The sequence below is a fragment of the Marmota monax genome, unplaced genomic scaffold (genome assembly GCF_021218885.2).
Source record: "Marmota monax isolate L192 unplaced genomic scaffold, Marmota_monax_Labrador192_F-V1.1 WCK01_AAM20220418_F8-fsc00024, whole genome shotgun sequence".
Classification (NCBI taxonomy): domain Eukaryota; kingdom Metazoa; phylum Chordata; class Mammalia; order Rodentia; family Sciuridae; genus Marmota; species Marmota monax.
This window is the reverse complement of record NW_026695224.1, coordinates 34,070,933-34,080,412: the sequence shown is the minus strand read 5'-3', so window position 1 is coordinate 34,080,412 and position 9,480 is coordinate 34,070,933.

The following is a 9,480-nucleotide window of genomic DNA, read 5'->3' as shown; positions in this document are numbered from 1 at the left end:
GCAGCAGTGTTCAGAGGTCTGACCTCCTGGTGGAAGGATCCAGAGCTTGACAGGGCCCTGGGAGGGTGGGAACTGTGGGCTAGTGGAGGAAGTAGGTCCCTGGGACCGTTTGTTCCCAGCCCTTCCTCCTTCTCTCTCTCTGCTTCCAGCTGCCAGGAGGTGAGCAGCTTCACTCCACCATGATCCCCCACCATCCCCACAGGCCCAAGAGCAAGAGACCAACTGACCATGGACTAGAAACTCTGGAAGTGTGAGCCAAAGTGAACCTTTCCTCCTTATAAGCTGATTGTCTCAGGTGTTTTGTCATAGCAACAAAAGTCTGACTAACACGGAGCTTCTCCTCACCCCCTTTCCACTTACCCCCTCTAAAGCTGAGGTTCTACTGGGATCCAGAAAATTGTAATTCTCAACCAATACATGTTTATTATGGAAAATTAGAAAAGATGGATAAACAAAAGTGGCACCCATAATCCCACCAGCCAAGGATAACCAGGTAGCATTTTGGTTTGTATCCATCCAGATTTTCTTGAAATGGGAGCAGCAGGATTCTAAAGCTGAACACGCCCCAATCCGGCTTCCCTGCACTGTCCGCAGACCCACCTTGTCCAGGCCACCAGCTATCTCAGTGAGGCTGGAGTTCATGGTCCCTGCTGGCTCACGGGCCACTCGGTGGTCACACCTCCCTCTAGGCCCTTGCCGCGGGACACGTAAGCAGTTTTGAATTTGCTTATATAAAAAACATTGCAATGGACACCCTTTTTGCTGGAATTCCTCACACAGCTTATCTGTCCACAGATAGATCTTAAATTTTTTTATTTTAGTTTTTGGTACTTGGGATTAAACCCAGGGGTGCTTTATCACTTGAGCCACATCCCCAGCCCTTTTTATTTTTATTTTGAGACAGGGTCTTGCTACGTTGCTGAGGCTGGCCTCAGACTTGCCATCCTCCTGCCTCAGCCTCCTGGGGTGCTAGGATTACAGGTGTGCATCCCCACACACAAGTAGATCTTTAAACTAATCTCTCTACAAATGTATAAGATGTTAAAGATCTTAAATTGAAAAGATGTCAATGACCTAACTGGTGTGTGGTTTCACATACTCTCAGCTCAGGAAGCCATGGCCTGGAGCCTGCTAAGGAGCTAGACTTCTGCAGAACCCCATAGCCCAACCTAAATGGGTGAGTGATGGCTGCAAGCCAAAACAGGAAGTCCCACTCACAGGAAGTCCCGCCCCAGAGGTGGGGCTTCCCTTGGTGGACCTGCTTGTCCAACATGGTAACCCCCAGCCATAGGGGTGCTGAGGACTTGAAGTGTGGCTGGTTTGAGCTAACTACCTGCCAGATTTGAATAATTTGTGAAAAAAGAGTATTTAAATATAACAATACTTTTTACATTAATTGCAGGTGTGATGATATGTCTGTCATCTTCGTCAAACATACATTTTTTAATGCTTTTTATGAGTGCATTATACCGCGTGTGGTAGCGGAGCTCATTCTGACATGTTCTCACGTGCATGGGAACGTCTTAGAAGCCAGCTCGGCGGTGTCTGTTACTCTCCTCCCCCGGGCTGTTGGAAAGCGTCCGGTCACGCGTGAGCCCTGACCTACGGTTCTGTTGGACGGGGCTGGTCCGCGCCTCCTCCTTTGCCCGCGTGTGACAGCGAACGTCCTCCGCGGAGCCTGGGCCCTCCTTGCTTTCTTTGATCTCACTGCAACCCTGGGAAGTTAACATTTCCTCTTCTGCATTTTATGGGTAAAAACTGCCTGGAAAGACACAAGGATTTGCCACGGCTTCTTGGGAACCATGCGGCCCAGGACCAGACCCCGGCGGGGCCAGGAGCCTGTCGCTGCTGTCCTCGGAGTCCACCGCCTGGACTTGCAGACCAGGGCTCCTCGCATTCCAGCCGGGCTGTCAGGGCTTTGAAGTGCGCTCAGCCTGGAGTCCTCGCAGGGATCTGGACTTCCAGGGGCATCTGGCTGTGATCCCGGGAGCTCCAGAGGAAAAGGAACGCAGCCCCATCCCCCACGGCCGCCCGCAGCCCCCGCCCTCCCTGGGCCTCCGGGCTCTTCCTCCTGCCCAGCCCTGCGTGCAGTGCCCCCACCGCACACCCTGCCCGCACCCTCCCTCCCCTCCTGGCCTAGGAGAGAGGGCTGGCGCTGCCGTGTGCGCTGTGTTTCCATTAGGGCGACTGTTGACAGGAACACGTCACCCTGGGAGATGGATGCTGGCTTTGTCCCACAGGTCCCGAGACCTCGGAGCCAGAGGTGGCCCTGAAAGGCCTTTTCTCAGTGAATTACTGCGTTTATTTAGCCCTTGAAGGGTTGTATACAGAGCTGCCTGTGCACCGTGGTGGCCAGGGCCACTCCTTCCCGCAGGGGCGGGCTGGGGGGGGCTGCCCTGGGCGCCCCGCAACACGGTGTGGTGAGGAGGACGCAGGCCCCGATGCCCCAGGTCCACCGCAGCCGTCCCACACGTCCTTGCCAGGTGCAGCCCTGAGCCCGTGGGACTTGGGAGCCTCCTTTCCCTAAATCAGGGAGCTGAGGAGAGGGCTGAGGGACCACAGGTGGCTTTGGGGCTGAAGGGGACAGCACGGAGGTGCCTTGTTTTCCAACGTCCCCCACGGGATCGTCACAGTGATCAGAAAGGCAGGGTTTAGTCTTCCGAAAGCGGCTGTGAACCAGCCTGGGCTGGAGGCCGGCCCCCGGCTCTGCGGGCTGCGCAGCGGGCATCCTGAGCAAGCTGAGCGGCCCTGAGCCGGTCACTGTGAAATGGCCGACCTGACCTGTGTTCGTGTCTCCTCGATAGAAAACATAAAGATAAGCCTGGGCCAGCAGGAAGCCAGACGCCCAGGGCCAGGTGGAGCCACCGGCTCAGTGCCCACTGTCCACCCGACAGAGGGACCAGCAGGCTGGTGCTCCCTGCTCTTCCATGTCACCTGGGCTGGGGACACTAACAGGTGGAGTGGTCAGGTGCTGGGACTGGTGTGGGGCTCCTCACGTCCAAGCCCCTGAAGCCAGGGTCCCAGCAGGCACTGGGGGACAGCGGCAGTTCCCCAGGGCCTGGAAGGTTCTCCCCTCAGCAGAGGAGCCTCCTCATCTCAAGCCTCTCCCGACCCCAGGAAGAGTGGCAGCCGCCCCACCCCTGCCCTATCATCAGAAAGATGTTGAGGATGTTGTGGCCTCTCCCCTGCCTCCCTTCCCCAGTGGGCCTTTCCAGCAAGTCCCAGCAGGCAGAGAAGACCCGGAGAGGAGGCCCAGCCCCCGCCGGAGCCCTGCAGGGAAGAGACGCCTTGGCAGAAAGAGCACCTGCTCCTCCGTCTCCTTGAAACCCAGAGCCGCTCCCCACCGCCCCACCGTCTTCTCCTAGGGGGTCTAGAACTGCCTGCAGGCCGCCCCCTGACTGATGTCGGAGCACTCGCGCTCCAGCACTGCTCACCGTTAGGAAGGGGAAGGTGCACAAGCCCCGGGGGGGGGGGGGGGGCGGGCCTCAGCAGAGCTCCCGGGAGACTCTCGGCAGTCCAGTCCCCTGTGAGATTTGTCCTGGATTCTCCACTCACGACAGCATCGCCTTCCCCCTCTGGATTTCCCCTCCCTCCCTCCCACCCCAGGATTCACGTTTTCAATAACATAGATAGATAGATAGATATATTCTCAATTAGAGAAATGGAAAGTGTCGTGATAAAACTGTAGTGAGAAAAACACAGAATCCTACATTATATATAATTCAAACTGTGTTCAAGACAGAGAGAGAGAGAGAGAGAGAGAGAGAGAATATACAGCAAAATACACGAGGCAGTCAACCCCAGGATGGTGGCTTTATAGTTGGTTAATAAATAACTTCTTAAAGTTGTCCACGTCGACATAATCTTTCTATAATGAATGTTTTGTTTCATAGTTAACGGGAGGCCTATTGCACAATTGAAATAAACACGTTTGTTTTTAGAACTTCTTGGGGCATCATCTGGAAAGCGGAGATGAGATGTTCACCTGGGGGCTGGACGGTGGCCCTGAGGGGCCAGCTGCCTGCAGCTCCAGTGCTGACTGGCAGCGGCCATCTCTGTCCACCCCGTCGCCTAGGTCAGTGTTCCCAACACCTCACCTCCCAGGTAGGTCAAAAGCATCAGGTTTGGGGGAACTTTTGCCACCCCATGCTTATCTGCTGATTATTTTTAGAATCAACCTACTTTAATTTTTAAATACTGAGAAAGGAAACTCTCTGTGGCTCTTGCAAGTGGAAGAGGACTGCCCTCCCACGTCACCCTGCAGGACATTCACAGAACAGGAACGAGTCCTCGGATTGCAACGAAGCTGTAGCCTGGTGGATTCCAGCCCCGAGCCCTGAGCTTGCGGCAGAGGGGCTGAGTCAGAGGGCAGGAAAGGGCACTGTCTCTTACTGATTCAGAAAGAGGAAAAGAACAGTGAAGGGGAACTTGCTTATCACAAGGGGCTTGACCACCCTGTCCCACCCTGTCCCACTCGGTGCAGGAGGCCGGGCAGGTGGGCTCACTCAGAGCTTGAGTCCTAGTGGGCTCCGGGGCTGCTGCCGCTCAGTTTCCACTGGGCCCCAGGACAATGGAGGGTGTGAAGCTGTTTATTATTTCAAGTCATCAGAATTAGCCAGGACTTCACCCTCAGTACTCAAACCTATCCACCTCCCAGAAATCCAGCCTCCGTCAAGTGATGCAAATTGTCCTCAAACCTCTTACTAGCGATGCTCTTAACTGTTGAAAGATGGCAGGCCATTAAGGGGCCAGAGAAACAGAGCCTTCAGAGAGCTGGGGCAGGGTGGAGGTGCGAGGCGGACTGTCCGGGCATCAGGAGGGCAGGGCAGTGTAGCCCAGCACGTCCCCCTGGACTGCAGGTGCTGTGCGGCTCCTCCAATTCCTCACGCTTGGCACCATGGGCACGTGGCAGCATGAGGGCCATTTTGAGGTTTCTAGATGGAGCTCAGGAAGGTCACATGGTGCTGTGAGAAAGTGTCATCCACTCCTCCAGTGACAGAGATCTGCGCTTCCTGCATCAGACGCAGGGACCAACAGTGGACCCAGTGGCACATCGGCCACCTGCAGGAGGGCGCTTGGAACACTGCGAATATCAAATAGGAAGACGTCAGGTGGTGTTTCTACAGTGACGAGGACCAGCAGGCTCCAGAGGGCGCAGAGCACAGGGCTGAGGGGACGCTGCATGGGTGGAGGTCAGCGTCCCTGTCCTGGTTGTGACATGGAGCAGCTGTGGAAGGTGCTGTCCTGAGGACAGTAGGTGGAGGGGACTCAGGGCCCCCTGTGCCTCCTCCCCTCCCAGGTGAATCTTTAATGATCTCAAAGTTTCTTTAAAAATGCCTCTGACAAGAGTCAAAATAATAATAGGCATAGCAACTGCCCATCTGTCAAGTGCCTGGAGAGATGGCCAGGCTGACGGCTGATGACCAGCGAGCCAGGCTGATGGGCTAACCTCGGCTAAATGACGTCCCTTCCGGCCCTCCCAGCTGCATGCTCGGGAGCAGGTCATCAGAGCCATCTGTGAGTGGGCAGAGTCCTACCTGCCCAGAGGGTTGTGGACATGGGGAGACGGTTGGCCTGAGAGCTGCCACCCTCCCAAGGGAGGTTCACAGCTGACGGGAAGCAGGTGGCCGCTGGCTGCCCAGGTGTGGCTTCACCTTCCAAGACTGGACTCTCCCCAGATTTCAGCCTTTGTCCTGTCTTGCTGCACTACCAAGACAGCCTCCTGCCGAGGGCCAGCAGGGCAGCTGGCGCATGCTGGCCGTGGTGTCCTGGCTGCTCCTGGTCATGCTGCCCGACTGGACAGCCAGGCCCTGCTGTGGCTTTTGGAGGCACAGGTTAACAAGGGCCCTTTGCCTTCCTCCAGGCCCGACCAGCAAGGGCCAGAGCAGCCGTGGCAGCTGGGCAGTCCCCCCCCCCCGCCCCGTGCTGGCCTGTTTCTGCTCCGATGAGAGCCCCCCCAGAGTGCGCAGGCCGGGGCCTGGGGCAAGGGAGCCGGGCTTCCCTGCACACCTGCGGTGGCCTCTGGGTCCTGGAGAGCCGCACCTGGTGCGGCATCTTCAGAGCACAGACATGGAAGTCACGGGACAGACCTGCCGTCTCCAAATGAGCCTGGAGTTGAGGGAGAGGCTCAGGCTCAGGAGCCCAAAACACCACGCTGAGTTTGGGGGACCGACACCCCGACAAGGGCCACCCAGTCTCTGGTCAGTGGGCACCATGCTGTGAAAGCTGTCCGATGACCCCAGGGACAGCCAGGAGCCGCAGCAGGAACAGCAGGGGAGGAAGCCGCCACCCCACCCGCCTGCCTGTCCCGTCTCACACTCGGTGGGGAGCACAGTCCCTGGGCTCTGCCCCTTTCATCTTCCATCCCATCTCCCCTTACTGGCCTCCAGCCCTGAGGATTCTCACCTCCTTCCCTTGCCCAGTCCCAGGCAGGCTGCTCACCCATCGGTCCCTCCTTCCAGCCCTCTGGCTCGTCCTTTGATGCCCACGAGGTGTGAGCTGGTGCAGGCAGGGAAGGAAAGCCAGGCTTCCTCTCAGTATTGATTAATGGCAGCCGCTCTGGGGCCTCCAGCTTGGCTCGCAGCGGGAGGGGGCTGCGGTGACACTTGCCCTCCCGCCTGCAGTCTCAGATCACAGGGAGAACTTCTGTCCTAAGGCATGGGCGGCCCTGGCCTGACAAGGACCTCAGAAGTTAAGTGTAAAAGGATCTTAAAGGGCTTCTCTGGATGTGGACGTGCAGATTCCGTGAGCAGGCCGGGAGCCAGACCTCTCCACCACGGGGCTGGCGTCCCACCCCACCGCAGCGCCGGGAGCAGCCAGGCCTGCCTGTGTGCAGCTCCAGCCCACCCGAGGGCCACTGTCACCCAGGGCAGCATGCACTCCAGGGCTGCCCACTGCCAGGAAGCTGTGACCCCTGGGGCACTAGTGGAGGGGACCTTTGGGTGCACGTGGACTGGGGTTGGCCCGGCGCACCCTGCACAGAGCGTGACGCCCTCCCCACTGTCCCCAGCAGCGCGGTAGTGATCAGTGCCTTTGCAGGTGCTTCCGTCTGCTGCCCAGAGTCTTGCCAGCAACACATCAGGAAGGAGTCGGGCTGAGTACCACGTGGGTCTAGCTGAGAAATAAACAGCTCGGCTGTCATCTGCACAGGGAGAGGGACCATCTCCCTGGCGGCCCTCGGGGAGAGCCAGGCTCAGGAGGGTCATCCTAGGTGCTACTTTGGGAGGAGCCTGGCCTTGGAGCCTTGGGCAGGCCAGCGGGTGGGTCTGCAGGGCAGGCTTGTTCCCTGCTGGGTCAGGGGCTCCAGTCATGTGACAATGAAAGAGTGAGTGAACACATCAGCTTGGGTGTAAAGCGCCTTCTATTCAAAGGACACATTCAAGGGTGAAGGCAAAGCGGTGAACGGGCTGACCCCAGGCCAGACCTCCCTGCAGCACGGACGGACAGCCCCTGCCCCGGGTCTGCAGGGCTGGTGGAGACAGCCCTGGATCTCCCCTGGCTCAGCATAGCTTGGCTTGCTACTGAGAGGAGGGGGCTCAGCACTTGATCTGTGCTCTTCATTTTACACAAAGAAGAAGTGTGGCCCGTAAGTGAAGCTGTGCCCAGGGGTATCAGTGCCAGTCTCCACCTCCCCAGCCTCTGGGGAGACCACAACCCCGGATCTGAACTGGCCTGAGAGACCTGTCACAGCCGGGGAGCTCAGACACCTAGCAAGCAGCATGTGTGGGGAAGGGGAGGGACATCATATTCCAAGTGGGCTTCTCCTGTGAGCATGGACATCTGGTGCCCTATAAATAAAATCCAAAGTGCAGACACTGTAAAGCCGTTAGGGGCTGCTGAGCGCAGGGGTCAGTGGCTACCCTGATCAGCGTGGTGGGAAAACACCACCCCACACGTGGGAGTTCTCCAGTCTTCCCGTCCCCACGTCGTCAGGCTGCCCTGTCTCACGAGTAAACCTTAAAACACGGTCGGTCGTCATGTGCTGTCCCGTTAACAGTTTAAGGAGCTACCTCGGACCCTTGCTGCTTTCCCTTTGTCCATGGGGTAGACACTCTGTGAAAGGGAGGGCGCCTTCATCACAAGAGCAAATTCCCGGGCAGGAAGGTGACGAGGGTGACACCGCAGGACCGCTCTCGGCCAGGTTTCCAACACCGGGTTGGAAATGCTCCTCCAAAGCCATGCGCTGCCTGGGACCTGTTAGACAGCTTTACTGGACGGTGCCCGGCTGGACTGATCCAATTTAAACATTCGCTCTACCCGTGACCATGGACCCAGCTCCGTTTCAGGCTGCAGGATAATCTCTCCGAGGTTCCCGGCCGCTCTCCCGAGCTCCAGGCTCTCTGGTGCGGGCGGAGGAACAGAACCATCAGCGCCGGCCCCACGGCTGTTTTATAATGTTGACGTGGCCTGCCCTCCTTCTGTCTGGCTGAAGACAGAGAGATCATTTAAAAGATTCCTCCCAGCCAGATAATTATAAGGAGAGATCAGTGTTTTAGAAGTAGAGCGTCAGAATGTAAAGAAATGGCCAAGGAGATGATCTCCGTCCAGTGGATTCTGCAGCCAGCGGCTGCTTCCCCTGCCTTCAGGGGCTTTAGTGACCCACATCCACACCCCGCGGACAGTCCGTCAGGAGTCGAGCTTCCAGGAGAGGAGCAGAGGAAGGGGATCACCTCAACATTTCAATTCAACGTGGTTTTAAAGGGGACAACGCTGCTTCCATTTCTACTCTCTGTGTGGTTTCATAGAGTTCCTTTGGGACCGTTTTTACTATTATTGTGATTTTACTGACATCGTATTAGAAATGATACCTTTGGATTTTGTTTTCTTGTGCTGCCTTTACAAACTCGAGCCTCAGGCTGTCCCCTCTGGAGGGATCATAAAGTCATTCATAACCATGTCAACACCCGACTGCTGCACGCCCGGAGCCAGGCCTGGGGAGACACCGAGGGTCCGTGGGAGGACCTCGGCCCCACCTCTGAGCCATCCCGGGAAGGACTCTCAGTGACGGGGACATTTATGAGCGCAGAGCCAGCGCCTGGTTTATGGACCTGGCTGTGGGAGGGTGCCCCCCTGCCCTGGCGGCGTGTTTACTGCGGGTGATTTACAGCACCCAGGTGCTCCTGGGGAGACATCCCGGCTCTCAGCCGATGCCGAGAGGCCGTGGAGTTGTAGATCGCGGCATTTTTCTATTTATTAATGTTCTGGGGGTCAGAAAGATTAAAAAAGCCCAAAGCAGGTTCCTTTCTGAGATTCCCCTTGGGGGACAGGCAGATCCAGCAGGCGCTCCAGCCAGGCCCCCAGCACCAGCCCGGGGGACATCGGCGACCACTGATGTCATGGCTGTTCCCACCCAGTCAGTGTCTTGGACCCACTTCGCCTGGGGTAGAGGCAGAGCCCGCCTCCCCGCTGTGCTGCCCCAGGGCTTGCTCTGTCCAGCCAGCGGCCTCCGCGTGAAGGAGCTCTGGGGGCTCCCACTGGAGG